The sequence below is a fragment of the Ascidia mentula genome, chromosome 2, assembly GCF_947561715.1.
Source record: "Ascidia mentula chromosome 2, kaAscMent1.1, whole genome shotgun sequence".
Lineage (NCBI taxonomy): Eukaryota > Metazoa > Chordata > Ascidiacea > Phlebobranchia > Ascidiidae > Ascidia > Ascidia mentula.
Genome location: NC_138567.1, coordinates 4274426 through 4296239, shown reverse-complemented (window position 1 = coordinate 4296239; position 21814 = coordinate 4274426). Strand labels below are relative to the sequence as shown.

General features: G+C 38.9%; 1 protein-coding gene and 1 pseudogene across 1 annotated transcript in view; one reads left to right on the top strand and one right to left on the bottom strand.

The window, feature by feature from the left end:
• Positions 1–21814, bottom strand: part of LOC145890695 (receptor-type tyrosine-protein phosphatase epsilon-like) — a 33653-nt gene that overhangs the window by 11640 nt on the left and 199 nt on the right. The gene's annotated exons all lie outside the window — the stretch shown is intronic.
• LOC145888870 (uncharacterized) lies at positions 5752–10067 on the top strand (annotated as a pseudogene).

Here is a 21814-nt window from a genome sequence, read left to right as displayed (position 1 = left end):
CATATACTTGGTGTATCGCTTTTGAATGCGACTAGACTAATACTTTAATGCTTTAAAATTAACATATATTTTAGACAACTTATGACGCCATAGCTTTTAGAAAGTAGGTTGTTGTGTACCGCCCAATTTAACAACTTTTAGTAAAGTGTGACTTCAGGGAGAAAAGGGCACACAGCTATACTCATTAATTTAAGTTGTACTTTTTCTTGCAAAACCCATGTTTTGTATAGGTTCTTGTTTACTATTTGCAGTTATTGTATGACCAACTGAATTTCCATAATGCATACAAGGTTGATTGAACGCGTTAAAAAGTGCACTTCAGTCCAGTGAAAAAATGCAATAAACGCTTCGCTTTCTTCTGTTAAAGCGCAGTGCTGCTGCCATATAGACTATGTGGGTGACAGGAAATTTGACGTGGTCTGAGCAGATAACAATAATGCGTATACTTGGGCTAATACTGTGATTAATCTTACCAAACAGGCGAACATGCTAGAAAACAACAAGGCAACAACTGAATATTCAGTTAATTGTCTTTCTGTACTCGATGAATTCTTGCTACCTTCGCAGCCTCCAAGCAACCGGTGTGCCTCGAAACGCTAATGAGCAAAGACTTTACTTGCCGCGTGTGAATGCGTCTAGACTAACTTTCAAAGTTATATAGACAACTTTTGACGCCATAGCCCTGAGATGTTGGATTGTGGTGTACCGCCGAACTTCGTAACTTTAAATAATGCGTGACGTCACCAACAGCAATGCTGTACACATTAATTTAACTTTTGCGTTTTGTTGCAAAACCCATGTTTTGTACAGGTTCTTATTCATTATTTGCACATAATGAAATGCATTAAATGCTTTGCTTCCCTTTGTTAACAAAATGCTGGGAAAGAAACAACCATAATATTGTTATCAACTCAACAAATGCTAATCACAAGACAAGTTCAAGTTAACATATTATTCTTTCGTCACTGTTACAAACTGCGTTTATTAAAAATGTAACTTAAAATACTAATTCATTCACAGTACGACTAGTTTGCAAACATCTCATTTTGCAATTACAGATACAGATGCACAAGTACGAATTTCATTAACTCTGTAAAGTTTTGATCGCACCGAGATTCAAACATAGGTTATCTTGGGTAGGAATACAGTGTTTTCAATTTTCGTATACGCCCTCTGGTGGGTGGTGTACAACATTCATGTATGTTGGGACAGTTTCAATATTTTCGTATTGATTTGATGTTTCTGTAAACAATTTCAAGTTAAGAAAGATACAAAAACTAACTTTTTGTTCTTGCAATAGTCTTATTAACACAGACTTGAAAATACACCTACCGCCTGCTTTACCATGTACGTCGTTTGTTGTCGAGTTTCCAGGCTGTAGTCGTCTGGAAAACAAAATAAAACAGCAAAAATGCGCTGGTTTCCATACAATAGTTTAAACGCGTAGGACTAAGCAGATATTTAATGATTGCAAACACATTTTGCATGGCTGTGTTTATAAAACAAGTTCTATTGTCTGATTTTTTTAGTTTGTAGCGGCCGTATGATAAAAATATTATCTATTGTCTGGCTCATTTCAATAAATCAGAATCAGTCCCTCCAGTTCAATCCCTGTGTAATAAACAAACACATATATGAGGATACAACAATCAGGGTCTCTAAAAGGCATCAGTTCAATACCAGCGTCATCAGTTTATTGTTTATTGTATCAAACACAATGCTCGAATTAATGTCAGGTCGTTTAATTGTTCACAAAATAACTCATTTTAAACATAAATGTTGCACAAAATTTTCAGTAAAACTTTAAAATATTTTATTTACCTTCTCCATAAAATATATGTTCCGATTGACACAAGAATCAGCACGCCAACCACAATTCCCACAACTAAACCAGCAGTGATATTTTGGGGATGAGTATCTTCATCTAAACCATTCGCATAATTAATAGAACTAAATACTGTGGTTTTCCCATGAGTTGTGATTTCTGATGTTGCCGTCGCTGCAAACACAATATACGGCAATAAAGCAATAACACAGCCATACCATACATAACACCTTACAGGTAAAAAAACATGATTTGTCTTCTTCTTCAATTGTCGTAATATTTATTTTCGTTTGGAGATTTGCTGTGATATTTCCAGTGAGCATCGCTGTAATCTAAAAAGAGACAGCCAAACTCAACATATAGTTTTACCAACCAAGTTCCACTCAAACCTGGAAAGAGTAAAATGTCGATTTATTTAGGTTGCTGATGGTTGTTGATTTGATGTTGTAATTACGGTAGATTGATATTCCAAGCTGAACAACTTCAACTTTGACTTTTGCTTGCAAAAAAATTGCCCTGTCCTTCTATCGAGAGTTTTTAGTTTGATCGCCTACTATAAAATGAACAAAATAAATGAGTGAACTTACATCTGGGTTAAAAATGTGATTGGCAATTATTTTGTCCAAACCACTCCATTGTATATTGATTGATGTAACATTGCAAGGATTCGCCGAAGCAACAACTGTCGAGGATCAAAAAATTAGATGACTGTGTTGGAATAGATTACCCAAATAATGGTATTCTTGTGCTTAAAACAAAGACAACAACGCAAAAAAGAGTAATATATTTTTTATGACGGTAATTCCAAAAACAAAACAATGTCAAATGTTTCTTCTTGAAAACTAGAAAGCGTTTTCGATTGATGATTGATTAATATCAGACAAAAATTTGACACAAACTGTTTAAAATTAAAACTTATATTTAACTTGACAAGCGTAGTAAGCAGGTTCCCCACTACACTTAACGCTTGATTGTTCCCATCCGATCCCATAATGCAACGCTTTCTGCTGACAAGTTGTGACGTTGGTAACAGAGAAGTTTGCTGGAGATCCGTCGCTCCAATACCAACCATTGAGTGAAGTGTTAAAACGAGCTCCGATTAGAACATTGATATCTACAACAAGTAATTTGCTCTGGTGTTTTTCGTTTTCCCGGTTGGTTAAATGATGATTGATTTGAGTATAATAAAAACGAAAAAAAAAATTTATAATCGGTAACGAAAGACTGATTCATATCAGGGTGTGCGACTTGCGGCAAAATGTAGTCGGTCTTTATTTTAAGCTTGACAACGAATGTGGCCAAGAGCACAAAAAAATAAACTACGTATATTGTTGCAAAATAATCTTCGTTGCTTTCATTGGTTTTACAATGTACATCATATTACCCTTTTACACAGTTAAACAGAAACCTATTTGTTATAGTACAATGAATAGGGAAGAAAGATTACCTGGTACGAAGAATGATCCCACATAAGTTTGATACGAACCGTAAGGTTTTAAATATAGTTTTTAATACAACAAACCATGCCAAAACTCAACAGAATGTTTGATATGCAATCGATTGTTCGTTGGCGTGAAATGTTTACTCACCTAGTATCAAAATCAAGATACGACAAAATTCCAAGTAATTTTGTACTTTTCCAATAATTGCCCACTGCATTTTCATTAAAATAATATCCAAATATATCTGTACCCGTAAAATCATGGAAAATCCATAGTCGTTTTAAACCTGTGTTAGTTGGTTGCCGTTCAGAGACCAAACTGCTGGGATATTATAAATAAGCTGTAAAAAATTACCATTTGTATATTTATCGGTTAAAAGTTGTGCCAGAGTTGTATTAATCTGTGGGTCATCAGTCATTACAAGATTTCCACCCATCAACCCACATTTCTCCTGTGCAGTGTTCGCATCCACAAGATCATCAGATAATATCAAAATACTGTCCTTTACTGCTTTGATGGTTTGACTGCGCACTGTCAGATGCAATTAAACTATAAAATAATCAAATACTCAGTGATAAATAATTACCTACCGTTTGGTACTGTCAGGAGCTGAAGGAACATAATAAACCACATTTGTTTGGATACAACATTCAAAACATTTCTCATTACTTGAACGGACAATATTGTTTTGTGAATCAGACCAACAATATAATGCGTACTACCTTTAGAGTAAACAGTACAATTAAAACAGCCTCTGTAGCTTGTATTTATTTGTTTAAACTGCTCATACGCTAGGTTATAAGAAACCCGATAAAAACTATCAATTCCCGAATTTGCTGTCGATTCCCAAACTCGTCAAGTGACCATAAAGACTGTTACCAGTTATAGCGCAGTGTTGCTGGCATAGAGACCATGTAGGTGGTAAGAAATATGACATAGAACTAGCGGATAGCAATGCGTATACTTATGCTAATATTGTGATTCATCATACCAAACAATCAGACATGCTATCAAACAACAAGGCAGCAACTGAATACTCAGTTAATTGTCTCCCTGCTGGAGATGAGCTACTTTTGTAGCCTCCAAGCCAATGCAACGCAGCTGGTGAGCCTCGAAACGCTGATATTCAAAGAGTACACTTGATGTATCGCTTGTAAATGCGACTAGACTAATATAAAAGCTTTAAAATCAGCATATATTTAGAAAACTTATGACGCTATAGCTTTTAGATAGTAGATTGTTGTGTACCGCCGAACTTCGTAACACTGCTCTACACAATAATTTAACTATTATTTATTCTTGCAAATTCGACGTATTGTGCAGGATCTTATTCACTAATTGCGGCAATTGTATGAGCAACTGTATTTCCATGATACATGAGGCGCAATTAGTGAACAAAACTTAATTACAAGATAACTTATTATTTTTTTATCACAGATACAAACTTTGTTTGTCAAAACTAATGCAACTAAACATCGATTGGTTTATACAAACATCATATTTTCCAAACACAGATACAGATGTACAACTACCAAATTCATTGATTTTGATCGCACCGGGATTCGAACATAGATTATCTTGGGTAGTAATACAGTGATTTAATTTTCGTATACGCCCTCTGGTGGGTGGTGAACAACAGTCATGTATGTTGGGGCAGTATCGATATTTTCGTATTGATTTGATGTATCTGTAAACAATTTAATAAGTTGAGAAAGATGCAAAAAAGTTGTTTGCAAATATTTGTTACGAATTTTCTTTCCTTCACGTCACCTTTCACTTTTGTTAATTATTGTATGTATTTCATTGTTTTCACCTTTCTTGCTGGCACCTTGTAATTTCACTGTTTTCTTTCGTTGTTACCACTTATTTATTATATTGTTTTACGCACGTATATCGCTTTTAAGTCTCTCACTTCACTTTCACCACACTATTTTATTACTTTCGTCTCCCCTCTCCTATTATTTTACGCTCCGCTTATGCCCCGGATGTGCCGCGTGTCGAGAAGGCGCATCCTGATTGGTTGGTGATTGTGGTGTAGCGAAGGATTTCCCTAAATCTAGCGAGTCTTCTTCTGGGCGTCGTGTGGTGAGCATCTCTTTTACGGTGTTGTGGATTATTGAAATCTTGGCCAGTGGCATTTTGTACTGTTTTTATTCGTTTTATAGTTGAACACGACGTCCAATAAGTTAAATCAGCCTGGGTTACTTTGGCTTTGTGGTGAGCCGTTATTGCAGGGTTCTGGGCAGTATCAGAATTAGGGAGGCAGTTTTGTGCAAAGTACCGAATTAGGTAGAAGGGTTAATTGAGGGAAAACATTGCCACCCAAAAACAACTAACCGCTTATTTGCAAAGCTGCCGAAATAATTCCGTAACAACTTGGCGAGCACGCCAGGACCCTGTCACCACACCCGGCTGGTTTTACTGGGAAGACTCCCTACGTGTATTTTGGTTTTATGATATTTTAAAGGTTGGTTTTTCTTAACAATGGCTTTTAATGTTTTAATGCAACCTCAGCCTTTACGGCCGGGAGGTGACCTAGGACAGTATTTTAATGTATTTGAGTCATATTGTACGAGCGTCGAGGCCTCAGAAAAAATGAAACGACACCTGTTCCTGGCAAGCATTGACAACGACTTGAAATGGACAATACAAGAAAAAGACGCAAACTTGTTCGAGGTTTCCTACAAGGACCTCAAAGAACGCGCATTGCGCCAAAGGGGTACTGGTCAACACGCAGAGCGTCAACGCGCCGAGCTGATAAGGCGCGTGCAATTACCTGGCGAATCAGCACGTGAATTTGTTTACGCCCTACAGACACTGGGCGATGGTGCCTACAGCAACTCCGCTGACGCGGCCCTTAAAAATGAGGTTCTATACATTACCTTACTGCAAGGCTTGCAAGACCGGCGCCTCGCGGACACTATCCCGAATACCATCAAATATGAGCGATCATTCAGAGCCGCAGCTCAAGTCGTTGTCAATACACAAACACCGAGCTTTGTCCAAGTCGCTGCAGTAAACACAAAAGCATCAGAGATGGGATTAGTACTAAAAAAGTTAGAAGACATGGAGAAACGTTCCAAGGAAAAGAACGCACAATTCGAGGACACCTTATCGAAGTTACAAGCTCAAGTGGATGCCATAAAGCGCGAACGACCACAATACAACAACGTGCGAGAACGGACTTGCTATGGTTGCGGTGGACTTGGCCATATGCGGCGCGACTGCCCGCACACGGGTATGCGCACAAGGGACGTCAACACGAGACGTCAAAACATACCACGTACACCTTCGTTTTTCAGATCGATTCGTCGTGCACCGGAGATAAAATGTCACTTCGACCAAAAACGTATAGCTCGAGATGCACCCAAATGTTTGGCGCCAAAGTCGGTGAAAAACCCACTACACCAGCAGCGCCGTTGCGGTTTGTCAACTTACTGGTCGGCCGGACGAGAATGTGTGCATTGTTGAACACCGGCTCCAGTGTCTGCTTTATTAATACCCTAAAGTGGCATTCCTTAAGCGCCGAGCAGCACGACCAGGTAAACAGGTGCTCAAAGAAGAACTTAGTCGGGGCCGGCGGACAGCAATTGGCGGTAAAAGGCTGCGTCGAGCTTCCCCTCCGAGTGGGAGGATTGATGACTCACGCGAGTTTCGCACGACCTTATTCTAGGATTAGATTTCCTCCAGTCAAACAAATGCCAGATCTGCTACGAAGCCAACGTGCTAACAGCGGGGGATGCAAGCGTGCCACTCTCGCATTCTCCGGTGCCGTTGCCACAACCTTCCGAGGTGTACGTCGTCGACGATGTCACCATTCCCGCGTTTACCGAGGTATGTGTAACAGCAAACTTTTGCCAAAAGCCGCACACCGGGGAAACCCCTTTTCTAACTGAGAAGATAGACGGGTTTGTGGAAAAATATGGGTTGTTGACGGCTACGAGTATAACGATGGCGCAGAGTAACACTGTTGGGGTCTATGTCGCGAATTTGGGGTACGAAGCGGTAGAAATACCAAGCGGGTCAAGGATCGCCCAGGCATCGCCTGTTTATGCCTTTGGCAATGTCGAATGTCCAATGTCTGGCGCATGTGTGGTAGTCGATGGATCGTCGGCGAAATGTAAACACCCGGATTGTTTTGGCGGCTGCGCAGAAATTTGTTCGGTGTCACCACACGAAACAGCGGATAACCGTGACCCGTTTAAGTGCATTATAGAGCAAGCCCAGATCGGAAACCACCTAACTGAAGAACAAAGAGGAAAGCTGTTTGCCCTTCTTCGCGCCAACCAGGACGCCTTCTCCACATCTGACGTTGACCTTGGACGCACGGACGTGGTGCGTCACGTGATCGACACAGGAAATAACGCTCCAGTGCGACAGCCGCCCCGCCGCATGCCCCACCACAACAAGGCAAACGTGGAAGAGATTTTGGCAGAAATGGACAAACAAGGACTGATTCGGCCGTCTAAATCGCCGTGGAGCAGTCCGATCGTGTTGGTTCGAAAGAAATCCGGTGAGACTCGTTTTTGTGTCGATTACCGCAAGCTAAACGAGCTAACTAAAAAGAACAGTTACCCGATCCCCCGGATAGATGACAGCCTAGACCAAATGTCGAACGCGGCGTATTTTTCTACGCTAGACCTGAAATCTGGCTATTGGCAGGTCGCTATGGATGCCTCTTCTCAAGAGAAAACTGCGTTTACCAGTCACGTCGGCCTGTTTGAATTTAAAGTAATGCCTATGGGTCTATGCAATTCGGCAGCGACCTTTCAACGCTTAATGCGCATGGTATTAAGCGGGATCGAGTGGCGGGGTGCCTCCAATACTTTCGAGCAACACTTAAATCGACTAGCTGACGTCCTAGAGAGAATTCAAACCGCGGGACTGACGTTAAAGCCGTCTAAGTGTTCGCTTTTCAAAGAGGAGGTGGCTTTTTTAGGTCACGTGTTGTCGAAGGACGGAATACGATGCGACCCCAACAAAGTACAGTCGGTTTCCGAATGGCCAACACCGCGTCATGTGAAGGAGATCCGGCAGTTTTTAGGCCTAACATCTTACTATCGCAAATTTATTCGTGACTATGCGAAGATCGCAGGTCCTCTCCACAGGCAGACAGAAAAAGGAAAGCGGTTCCAGTGGGACGACCAATGCCAGGAGGCCTTCGCTCAGTTGAAACGGTACCTTACGACCGCTCCGATCCTTTGCTACCCTAACTTCAATAAGTCATTCATACTTGACACGGACGCATCCGATACTGCCGTGGGATGCGTCCTTTCCCAGGAAGTTGATGGTAAGGAGTGTGTTGTGGCTTATGGCAGCCGTACCCTAAATAGGTCAGAGCGCAACTACTCGGCCACGCGAAAAGAGCTGCTCGCCGTAATATTTGCGACCAAGCTTTACCGTTGCTATCTCCTTGGTCAAAAATTTATGTTACGGACTGACCATTCCTCGTTGAGGTGGCTGTGGAAGTCAAAAGAATTATACGGGCAATGCGCGCGCTGGGTCGAACATCTCTCCGCCTACGATTTTGATATACATCACAGGGAGGGAAGCAAACACCGTAACGCGGACGCACTTTCCCGTCTAGACTCCCTGGAGGATGATCCAGAATGTCCATACAAGATAGCGGATGAAGGCCGAGGGATTGAACAGGTTAACGCCGTGGACTTAAAAGCAACCATCGGATATGAACAGAACGAGCTGCTGGAGTGGCAGAGTAACAACCCGGAGCTAGCTGCCGTAAGAGAATGGGTCAAGAGAGGTATACGCCCGAAATTTAAAGCGGTCAAGCGAGAATCCGCCGCGATTCGCCACTACTGGTCCCGTTATAGTGGCTTGTTACTGAAGGCGAACATTCTTTGTTGCCGCGGAAACTCCTCTTGGGAGGATGATTTAAAAATCGTTTTGCCGACAAGCCTGGTCTGGGAAGCGACGTCCAGCTTACATGATGATGTACATGGAGGGGGACATTTGGGCATTGCCAAAACTTTAGCAAAAGTTTCCGAGCGGTTTTATTGGCATAAATGGCACGAATCTGTCGAGACATTTTGTCGCAACTGTATAACGTGCCAATACAACAAAAAGCCAACGCAACATTTTCAAGCGCCGCTTATACCTTCGCATGAGGATAAACCCATGCAAAGGATTGAAGTAGATGTTATTGGGCCACTACCACTTACCCGTTCGGGTTACCAATTTATACTGGTAGCCTGCGACCTTTTCACAAAATACGTTAGAGCGTGGCCGATGCGACAACAAACCGCAAATGAGACCGCTAGCTTGCTTTACCGCAATTGGTTTACGGTGCACGGCGTCCCGGAAACGGTCCATTCCGATAGGATAGAGGGACAAATTTTGAAAGTCACCTGTTTTCCGAGCTGTTGCGCCTGATGGGCTGTAAGAAAAGCCGTACTACGTCATATCACGCGCCCGGATAAGGCGGTGTCGAATTCAATAATAAGACCGTAATAACAATGATAAGAAATTACATACAGAAAGACGAACGACGATGGGACGAGGCGTTGCCAGGAGTAGTCGCGGCTTACAACGCAAGCGCCCATGAAGCAACGGGAGAAGCTCCGCACACCCTTCTGACCGGCCGACCGTTGCGCCTTCCGGCAGATTTATTGGGATCCCTCCGAGAAGATTCAAGACGATCTTACGGAGTGGAGATCGACCAGTTACGCGACGGCCTGGACAATGGAGAGGTATCGAGTTCACCGGATAATTCGGGCGGATGCAGAAGGTCTACACGGACCCGACGCCGGCCAGTTCGATTCTCGTCGGAGACACACGTGTAGACCAATGTCCAACAGGAGTAGGACAATTCTTGGGTTGGGGGGAGTGTTACGAACTTTCTTTCCTTCACGTCATCTTTCACTTTTGTTAGTTATTGTATGTATTTCATTGTTTTCACCTTTCTTGGTGGCACCTTGTAATTTCACTGTTTTCTTTCGTTGTTACCACTTATTTATTATGTTGTTTTACGCACGTATATCGCTTTTAAGTCTCTCACTTCACTTTCACCACACTATTTTATTACTTTCGTCTCCCCTCTCCTATTATTTTACGCTCCGCTTATGCCCCGGATGTGCCGCGTGTCGAGAAGGCGCATCCTGATTGGTTGGTGATTGTGGTGTAGCGAAGGATTTCCCTAAATCTAGCGAGTCTTCTTCTGGGCGTCGTATAGTGAGCATGTCTTTTACGGTGTTGTGGATTATTGAGATCTTGGCCAGTGGCATTTTGTACTGTTTTTATTCGTTTTAAAGTTGAACATGACGTCCAATAAGTTAAATCAGCCTGGGTTACTTTGGCTTTGTGGTGAGCCGTTATTGCAGGGTTCTGGGCAGTATCAGAATTAGGGAGGCAGTTTTGTGCAAAGTACCGAATTAGGTAGAAGGGTTAATTGAGGGATAATATCGCCACCCAAAAACATCTAACCGCTTAATTGCAAAGCTGCCGAAATAATTCCGTAACATATGCATCTCCTTACAAAAGTTTTATTAACACAGACTTAATAATACACCTACCGCCAACGTTCTCATGTAGGCCATTTATTGACGAATTTCCAGCATTTGGTCGTCTGCAAAACGAAACGAAACGCAAACTTTCCAGTAAAATTTCAAGTAGTGACATTCCATTTACCTTCTCCATAAAACATATGATCCGATTGACACAAGAATCAACACGCCTACCACAATTCCCACTGCTAATCCAACAGTGAGACTTTGAGAATTAGCATCTTTATCGAAACCATTTATAGGGTTGCTATGACTGATCAAAACACATGATTTGTCTTCTTCTTCATTTGTTGTAACATTTATTTTCGTTTGGAGATTTGCTGTGATATTTCCAGTGAGCATCGCTGTAATCTAAAAAGAAACAGCCAAACTCAACATATAGTTTTACCAACCAAGTTCCACTCAAACCTGAAAAGAGTAAAATGTCGATTTATTTAGGTTGCTGATGGTTGTTGATTTGATGTTGTAATTATGGTAGATTGATCTGCCGAGTTGAGTTACATAAATTTTTACTTTTGGCTGCAAAGCATAAAAAGATATTCTTGTCTTGTACTCATTTCTTTTGGGTGTATTTTCATCGTCTGCCATACAAGCCGTAACAAAAATGTGGGAAGGCAAACTTACATCTGGTTTGAAGAATTGGTGGGCAATTATGTTGTCCAAACCACTCCATTGTATATTGATTGATGTAACATTGCAAGGAAGTACCTTCGCCGAAGCAACAACTGTCGAGGACAAAAAATTAGATGACTGTATTGGAATAGATTACCCAAATAATGGTATTCTTGTGTTTAAAACAAAGACAACTACGCAGAAAAAACAAGTGTAGCAAATGATTTGTAACGATAATTCCAAAACAAAACAATTATCAGTATTTTGAAAATTATATAATCAGATAAAATTTTGATACAAACTATTAAAAACTAAACGTTACATTTAACTTGACAAGCGTAGTAGGCAGGTTCTCCACTGCACTTAACGCTTGACTGCTCCCATCCGATCCCATAATGCAACGCTCTCTGCTGACAAGTTGTGACGTTGGTAACAGAGAAGTTTGCTGGAGATCCGTCGCTCCAATACCAACCATTGAGTGAAGTGTTAAAGCGAGCTCCGATCATAACATTGATATCTAAAAGAAGTAATTTGTTCTGGTGTTTTTCGTTTTCCCGGTTGGTTAAATGATGATTGATTTGAGTAAAATAAAAAAACAAGAAAAAAAAATTGATAATCGGTAACGAAAGACTGATTTATATCAGGTTGTGCGACTTGCGGCAAAATGTAGTCGGTCTTTTTTTATAAGCTTGGCACAGAATGTGGCCAAGAGCACAAACTCGACAAATAAACAACGTATATTGTTGCAAAATATTCTTCGTTGCTATCATTGGTTTTACAATGGACTTCATATTTTCATTTTACACAGTTAAACAGAAACCTATTTGTTAGAGTACAATGAACAGAGAAGAAAGATTACCTGGTACGAAGAATGATCCCTCGTAAGTTTGATACGAACCGTAAGGTTTCTTCACACTTCTTAACATAGCTGCCCACACACCGTCATATTGATACATATATATCAGCTTGTAACCTGGTCCTGAGGTGTTGCGAGCTGTTAAGTTAAACTTGTAATCCCAACCTGCATGGAAGAAAGAAACCGTACATGTTCAATACAACAATAATGAAAAACAAACCAGTTTCTTCCAAAAGACACCATATCGAAAACTACTGAAGAATTTTTTTCCCACACTGATCATCGAAATATAAAGTAATTTTATGGATGATTTATCTTGCAAACAACCGTTACCGTTTGGTGTTCTTGATAGTTTTCGATGTGGTGGCATTTGGAAGACACTTGATCGTTTTTGATTTTTTACGTTCCCGTTTGGTGGTTGTCTAACTTAAAGTTGCGCCAATGAAATAAGTTACATTTCGCTCACCATTCCATCCTGGTTGACTCGGTACTCCAACTTGACAATTTGCACCTACTTTTATTTGCCATTTTCTTTTTTGGGAATGACTTTCGGAATATGCGTAGCAAAAATAGACTCGTTCTGATTCGTTTCTAGGTTTTCTAAAATGTTTCTCGCATGAAAAGACAAACATAAAATATAGTTTTTAATACAATTTCAATTCAGTTTATTTACATCATAATCCGAGAAATAAAATGCGGAACAGTAAAACACAATAAATGATCCAGTTGGGATTAGATGAAGGGACGGTAGAAACCTCAATTGGTTATTTGAAACCGCCCCCTACAACAAACCATGCCAAAACTCAACAGAATGTTTGATATGCAATCGATTGTTCGTTGGCGTGAAATGTTTACTCACCTTGTATCAAAATCAAGATACGACAGAATTCCAAGTGATTTTGTACTTTTCCAATAATTGCCCACTGCATTTTCATCAAAATAATATCCAAATATATGTGTACCCGTAAAGTCATGGAAAATCCATAGTCGTTTTAAACCTGTGTTAGTTGGGTTGCCGTTAACAGACAAAACTGCTGGGAAATCAAAAATTAGCTGTAAAAAATTACCATGCGCATATTTATCAGTCAAAATTTGTATCAGAGTTGTGTTAATCTGCGGGTCATCAGTCATTACAAGATTTCCACCCATCAACCCACATTTCTCCTGTGCAGTGTTCGCATCCACAAGATCATCAGATAATACCAAAATACTGTCGTTTACTGCTTTGATGGTTTTACTGTACACTGTCAGAAGTAAAGTAACTAAAGTAAATTAATCAAATACTCAGTAATAAATAATTACCTACCATTTGGTAAAGTCAGGAGCTGAAGGAATATAATTAACCACTTTTGTGTGGATACAACATTTAACAACATTTCTCATTACCTAAACGGACAATATTCTTTTGTGAATCAGACCAACAATATAATGCGTACTACCTTTAGAGTGAGCAGTACAATTAAAACAGCCTCTGTAGCTTGTATTTATTTGTTTAAACTGCTCATACGCTAGGTTATGAGAAACCTGATAAAAACTATCCATTCCCAAATTTGCTGTCAATTCCCAAACTCGTCAAGTTACGATAAAGACTGTTACCAGTTATAGCGCACTGTTGCTGGCATATAGACCATGTGGGTGGTATTAAATATGACATAGACTTAGCGGATAGCAATGCGTATACTTGTGCTAATATTGTGATTCGTCTTTCCAAATAATCAGACATGCTATCAAACAACAAGGCAGCAACTGAAACCTCAGTTAATTGTCTCCCTACTCGAGATAAGCTACTTTTGTAGCCTCCAAGCCAATGCAACGCAGCTGGTGAGCCTCGAAAGCATATATTTAGAAAACTTATGACGCCATAGCCTTTAGATAGTAGATTGTTGTGTACCGCCGAACTTCGTAACACTGCTCTACACAATAATTTACCTTTTATTTATTCTTGCAAAATCGATGTATTGTGCAGGTTCTTATTCACTAATTGGGGCAATTGTATGAGCAACTGTATTTCCATGATACATAAGGCGCAATTTATTGAACGCGGTGAAAAGTGCACTTCAGTCAAGTAATAAAATGCGTTAAATGCTTTCTTCTGTTTGTTAGAGTCTACAAAATACCGGGAAAGAAGACAATCGAAATATTGACATCTGCACAACAAAACTTAATTTCAAGAAAACTTATTGTTTTTTTATCACAGACAGAAACTTTGTTTGTCAAAACTAATGCAACTAAACATCGATTGGTTTATACAAAAATCATATTTTCCAAATACAGATACACATGCGCAACTACTAAATTCTTTGATTTTGATCGCATCGGATTCGAACATAAGTTATCTTGGGTAGTAATACAGTGGTTCAATTTTCGTATACGCCCTCTGGTGGGTGGTGTACAACATTCATGTATGTTGGGACAGTTTCAATATTTTGGTATTGATTTGATGGATCTGTAAACAATTTATTAAGATTAGAAAACGACAAAACAAACTTTGTTGTTTGCAAATATGCATCTCCTTACAATAGTCTTATTAACACAGACTTGATAACACACCTACCGCCAACGTTCTCATGTAGGTCATTTATTGATGAGTTTCCAATGTTTGGTCGTCTGCAAAACAAAACGAAACAGGAAAAATGCTCTGGTTGGCAATCAATAGTTTAACCCTTTGACTGCAACTTGTATTAAGCACCAACTTATTTGCATAAAACTATACTCTGTCTCATTTCAATTTAGCAGAATCGGACATTCCATTAGGCCTCGTTTTAATACCAGCGACACCGGTTTGTTGTTGTTATTATTATAGCATGAAACACAATGCTCGATTAAAGGATTAATGTCAGAGCGTTTACCTTCTCCATAAAACATATGTTCCGATTGATGCAAGAATCAACACGCCTACCAGAATTCTCCCTGGTAATCCAACAGTGAAACTTTGAGAATTAGTATCTTTATCGAAACCATTTATAGGGTTGCTATAACTGAATTCTGCAGGTTTTTCTGCAGTTGTGCTTTCTGGTGTTGCCTTTGCTGCAAACATAGTATACGGCAATAAAGCAACGACACAGTCATACATCAATTAAACCTTACAGGTCAAAAAACATGATTTGTCTTGTTCTTCATTTGTTGTAACATTTACTGTCGTTCGGAGATTTGCTGTGATATTTCCAGATAGATTCGCTGTAACCTGTAGACATCTAAATTTGACTTACAGTTCAACAAACCTATTTTAATTCAAACCTGAAAAGAGTAAAATGTCGATTTATTAAGGTTTTTGATGGTTGTTGATTTGATGCTGTAATTACGGTAGGTTGATATTCCGCGTTGAGTTACATAAATTTTAACTTCTGGCTGCAAAGCATGAAAATATATTCCCGTGTTTGTACTTATTTATTTTGAGTATATTTTGTTCATTTGCCATACAACCTGCAAAATAATTGTGGGAAGGTAAACTTACATCTGGTTTGAATAATTGGTAGTCCATTATTTTGTCCAAACCACTCCATTCTACATTGATTGATGTGACATTGCAAGGAAGTACCTTCGCCGAAGCAACACTGTCCAGGAAAAAAAATTTGATTGTCACAATGAGAAGGATTTCTCCAAAAACGGTATTCTTGTGCTTGATACAAAGACAACTACACAACTAAAATACTAATGTTGCTATCTAACAAGATAATTAAAAAAAAAACATTTTATGGTAGATTCTTCCAAAAAACTATATAACGCGTTTTTCGCTTTATGATAAATATCAGAAAAAAATCGATACTGATTAAAACTGATCATTACATTTAAATTGACAAGCGTAGTAAGCAGGTTCTCCACTACAGTTCACGCTTGACTGCTCCCACCCCATCCCATAATGCAACGCTCTCTGTTGACAAGTTGTGACGTTGGAAACAGAGAAGTTTGCTGGAGATCCGTCGCTCCAATACCAACCATTGAGTGAAGTGTAAAAATGAGCCCCGATCAATACATTAATATCTGATCAAAAGCGTTTGTTCACACGTTTTGTTTTGCTTGTTTGATCAGTTGGATGAAGGATGATTGAAGGAGTTATTTTGTTATAGGCAGCAACATTGGAAAAATTTATATTCTGTCGTTCGCAAGCTATGGTTAAATTTTGCGACCCGCCTATGTATGTCCTTTTTTCTATAAGCTTGCAGAGAGTATGCGAACCTGACTACAAACTCGATATTTAAAATATGGGGTCTAGTGTACAATTGTACGTACGTATGTTCTAAATATCTGCTTTCTAGTTAAATTGTTGAAATATTTCAAGTCATTTGAAGGAAAACACAGCAAATGACAATCGTGCAACCTCTTTTTACATTGGGTACGACCAACGCGCATACTGCGTGCAAAACGCGCCACGGTATTAACTACGTGGTTCAATATTCGATAAACGAAAACTGTTTCGACATGTCATCTCCATATTCATTTTTGTTAACTTGTTGAAAATTTCAAGTCATTTAAAAAAAAGTACAGCAAATGACAGTCGTGCAACAACTTTTTACACAGGGCATGAACGACCAACGCGCCTACTGAGCGCAAAATTAGCTAGGTTTTAACAATTCCCAAGAGAAATACTTGTTGGATTTGGTTGAGAGGGCTCGATTGTCAAGAAAGGGCCTCTTCTTTAAAATATTCGAGAACTGATTGAAAGCGACATTAAATGTAATTGTTACGACACAAAGAAAAATTTGTCGTCGATTAAGAGAGGGTTAATGAAGTGATATCGGGCTATGTTTAGTATGTAGGTGTAGATACCCTTTTGAATGTATGTACCAAATTTCAAGTCCCTGCGATGTTTCCTTCATGGTTACGTACAATTGTGCACTATGGGACCTTTTTTGTTGGATTCTGTTGAAAATAGGCTCGAGGAGGGGATCTTCTTTATAATATTCGAGAACCGATTAAAATCGACTTAAAATGTAATTGTTTCGTCCCAAACAAAAGTTTGTTTTGTGTACCAAATTTCAAGTTTGTGTGTCGTCTCATTGATTAATACGTATGGATGTATACTTTTGAACTTGTTTGCCGCTAACGGCGCTAGAACGCGTTAACCTGTGTTGCCTTTTTTTCATATATTGGTTTACACACCCTTGTGGTTGATCGTACCCAATTTCAAGTTTCTCAGAGGTTTGTCGTCGTTGCATATCTTCGGTTAGTGACGTCACAGCGACGTAATTTTTGGTGCGACGTCATGACTTTACCCCCTCCCCCTTCATTGTGACCTAATTTGGGTTTTCCCCGATATTTAGAACATAGGTACGTACAATTGTACACTAGACCCATGCAATGGACTTCATATTCATTTTTGCACAGTTAAACAAAAGCGTTTTTTACACAGCTTAATGAAATAAGAAAAATTGATTCGTATCACCGTTTTCCAAAAAAAGGGCAGAAGTCTCTTTTTCATAGTTTCATGAAATAGGAAGGAAAAATACCTGGTACGAAGAATGATCCCACATAAGTTTGATACGGACGGTAGGTTTTTTTGACATTTCTTAACATAGTTCCCCACAGGCCATCATATTGATACATATATATTTGCTTGTAACCTGGTACTGAGGTGCTGCGAGCAGTTAAGCTAAACTGGTAGTCCCAACCTGCATGAAACAAAAAAACCGTACATTTTAATACAATAAAAATGAAAAACAAACCAGTTTCTTCCAAATGCCACCATATCGAAAACAATTAAAGAAATTTTTTTCCCACACTAAACATCGAAATATAAAGTTATTTTATGGATGATTTATCTTGCTAACAACCATTCCAGTTTGGTGTTCTTGATAGGTTTCGATGTGGTGGCGTTTGGAAGACACTTGATCGTTTTTAATTTTTTTTCCTTTCCCGTTTGGTGGTTGTCTAACTTAACGCTCCGCCAATGAATCAAGTTACATTTCGCTCACCATTCCATCCTGGTTCTTTCTTTACTCCCACTTGACAATTTGCACCTACTCTCACTTGCCATTTTTTTCTTCGAGAATTATTTTCGAATAATGCTTGGCAAAAATAGACTCGTTCTGATGTGTTTTCAGGTTTTCTGAAATGTTTTTTGCATGAAAAGACAAACAAAAAGTGTAGCTCTCAATACAACAAACCATGCCAAAACTCAACAACATGTCTGCAATCGATTGTTAATTAGCGTGAAGTGTTTACTCACCTTGTATCAAAGTCAAGATACGACAAAATTCCAAGTGATTTTGTATTTTTCCAATAATTACCGACTGCATTTTCATTAAAATAATATCTGCACCCCTAAAATCATGGAAAATCCATACGCGTTTTAAATCTGTATTAGTTGGTTGCCATTAACAGATCAAACTTTAGAGAAATACCAATGTAAAAACCGGCTGCGGTTTATTGACGTAGAGGTTGGAATGCATCTCGAGTAGAGAGACAATTAACTGAGTATTCAGTTGTTGCCTTGTTGTTTGGTAACATGTCTGTTTATTTGGAAAGATGAATCACAATATTAGCCCAAGAAATACAAATGTTGCTTACATATAGACTATGTGGGTGGTAGGAAATATGACATAGGCTTAGCCGATAGCAATGTGTATACTTGGGCTAATATTGTGATTCATCTTTCCAAATAAACAGACATGTTACCAAACAACAAGGCAACAACTGGAGACTCAGTTAATTGTCTCTCTACTCGAGATGCATTCCAACCTCTACGTCAATAAACCGCAGCCGGTTTAGCTCCAAACGCTAATGTGCAAAGACCATATACTTGGTGTATCGCTTTTAAATGCGACTAGACTAGTACTTAAAGCTTTAAAATCAACATATATTTTAGACAACTTATGACGCCATAGCTTTTAGATAGTAGGTTGTTGTGTAGCGCCGAATTTTGCAACTTTTAGTAAATTGTGACATCAGGAAGAAAAGGGCAGACAGCTATAATCATTAATTTAAGTTGTACTTTTTCTTGCAAAACCCATGTTTTCTAAAGGGTTCTTATTTACTATTTGCAGTTATTGTATGACCAACTGAATTTCCATAATGCATACAAGGTTTGGTTGATTGAACGCGGTAAGAAGTGAACTTCAGTCAAGTGAAAAAATGCAATAAACGCTTCGCTGTTAAAGCGCAGTGCTGCTGCCATATATATTATGTGGGTGGCAGGAATTTGGCTTGGTCTTAGCAGATAACAATGCGTATACTTGGGCTAATACTGTAATTCATCTTACCAAACAGGCGGACATGCTAGCAAACAACAAGGCAACAACTGAATACTCAGTTAATTGTCTCTCTATTCTCGATGAATTCTTGTACCTTCGCAGCCTCCAAGCCAATGCAACCGCAACCGGTGTGCCTCGAGACGCTAATGTGCAAAGACTTTACTTGTCGCGTGTGAATGCGTCTAGACTAAGTTTTAAAGTTATATAGACAACTTTTGAGGCCATAGCCCTGAGATTTTGGATTGTGGTGCACCGCCGAACTTCGTAACTTCAAGTAATGCGTGACGTCAGCAAGAGCAATGCTGTAAATATTAATTTAACTTTTGCGTTTTGTTGCAAAACCCATGTTTTGTACAGATTCTTATTCACTATTTGCAGTAATTGTATGACCAACTGCTTTTCCTAGACATAAACAAGGCTCAATTCATTGAACGCGACGAAAAGTGCACTTTAGTCATATAATAAAATGCAGTAAACGCTTTGCTTTCCTTTGTTAACAAAATGCTGGGAAAGAAACAACCATAATATTGTTATTAGCTTAACAAATCTTAATCACATTGACTTTGTAAGGTTTTGATCGCACCGAGATTCGAACAGAAGTTATCTTGGGTGCAAATCCAGTGTTTTCAATTTTCGTATACGCCCTCTGGTGGGTGGTGAACAGCATTCATGTATGTTGGGACACTTTCAATATTTTCGTATCGATTTGATATATCTGTAAACAGTCAAGAAAGATACAAAAACTAACTTTTTGTTCTTGCAATAGTCTTATTAACACAGAGTTGATAATACACCTACCTTCAACTTTTCCATGTAGGTCATTTGTTGTTGAGTTTCCAGGCTGTGGTCGTCTGCAAAACAAAATGAAACAGGAAAAATGCGCTGGTTTCCATACAATAGTTTAAACGCGTAGGATTAAGCAGATATTTAATGATTGCAAACACATTTTGCATGGCTGTGTTTATAAAACAAGTTCTATTTTCTGATTTGTTTAGTTTATAGCGGCCGTATGATAAAAATATTATCTTTTGTCTGGCTCATTTCAATAAAGCAGAATCTGGCCCTCCAGTTCAATCCCGGTGTGATAAACAAACACAAAAATGGGTATAAAAATCAGGGTCTCTATTAGGCATGGTTTTTTTATCAGCGACATCAGTTCATTGTATCAAACACAATGCTCGGATTAATGTCAGGTCGTTTAATTGTTCACAAAATAACTCATTTTAAACATAAATGTTGCACAAATTTTCAGGAAAATTTAAAATATTGTATTTACCTTCTCCATAAAATATATGTTCCGATTGACACAAGAATCAGCACGACAACCACAATTCCAACAACTAAACCAGCAGTGATATTTTGAGGATTAGTATCTTCATCTAGACCATTTGTATAATTAATAGAACTGAATTCTGTACTTTTCCCATGAGTTGTGATTTCTGATGTTGCCGTCGCTGCAAACACAATATACGGCAATAAAGCAACGACACAGCCATACATCAAATAAACCTTACAGGATACAAAGCAAGATATGTCTTGTTCTTCATTTGTGGTAATATTTATTTCCGTTTGGAGATTTGTTGAGATATTTCCAAAGAGTATCGCTGTGATCTTCACAAAACACAATCGATTTCGACTTACGTTTACAAATCTATTTCAAATCAAACCTTAAAAGTGTAAAATGTCGATTTATTTAGGTTTCTGATGGTTGCTGATTTGATGCTGTAATTATGGTAGATTGATATTCCGAGCTGAATTACATCAATTTTTACTTTTGCCTGCAAAAAAATTGCCTTGTTCTTCTATCAAAATTTTAAATTTTGATCGTCTGCTATAAAATGTACAAAATAATGTGCAAGCTCACATCTGGGTTCAAAATATGTTTGGCCTTTATTTTGTCCAAACCACTCCATTGTATATTGATTGATGTAACATTGCAAGGAAGTACCTTCACCGAAGCATCAACTGTCGAGGATCAAAAAATTAGATGGCTGTGGTGGAATTGATTTTCCAAACAATGGTGTTCTTGTGCTCAAAACAAAGACAACAACGCAAAAAAGAGTAATAAATTATTTATGACAGTAATTCCAAAAACAAAACAATGTCAAATGTTTCTTCTTGAAAACTATAATGCGTTTTCGATTTATGATTGATTAATATCAGACAAAAATTTGTTACAAACTGTTTAAAACTAAACGTTACATTTAACTTGACAAGAGTAGTAAGCTGGTTCTCCACTGCATTTCACGCTTGACTGCTCTCATCCGATCCCATAATGCAACGCTCTCTGCTGACAAGTTGTGACGTTGGAAACAGAGAAGTTTGCTGGAGATCCGTCGCTCCAATACCAACCATTGAGTGAAGTGTTA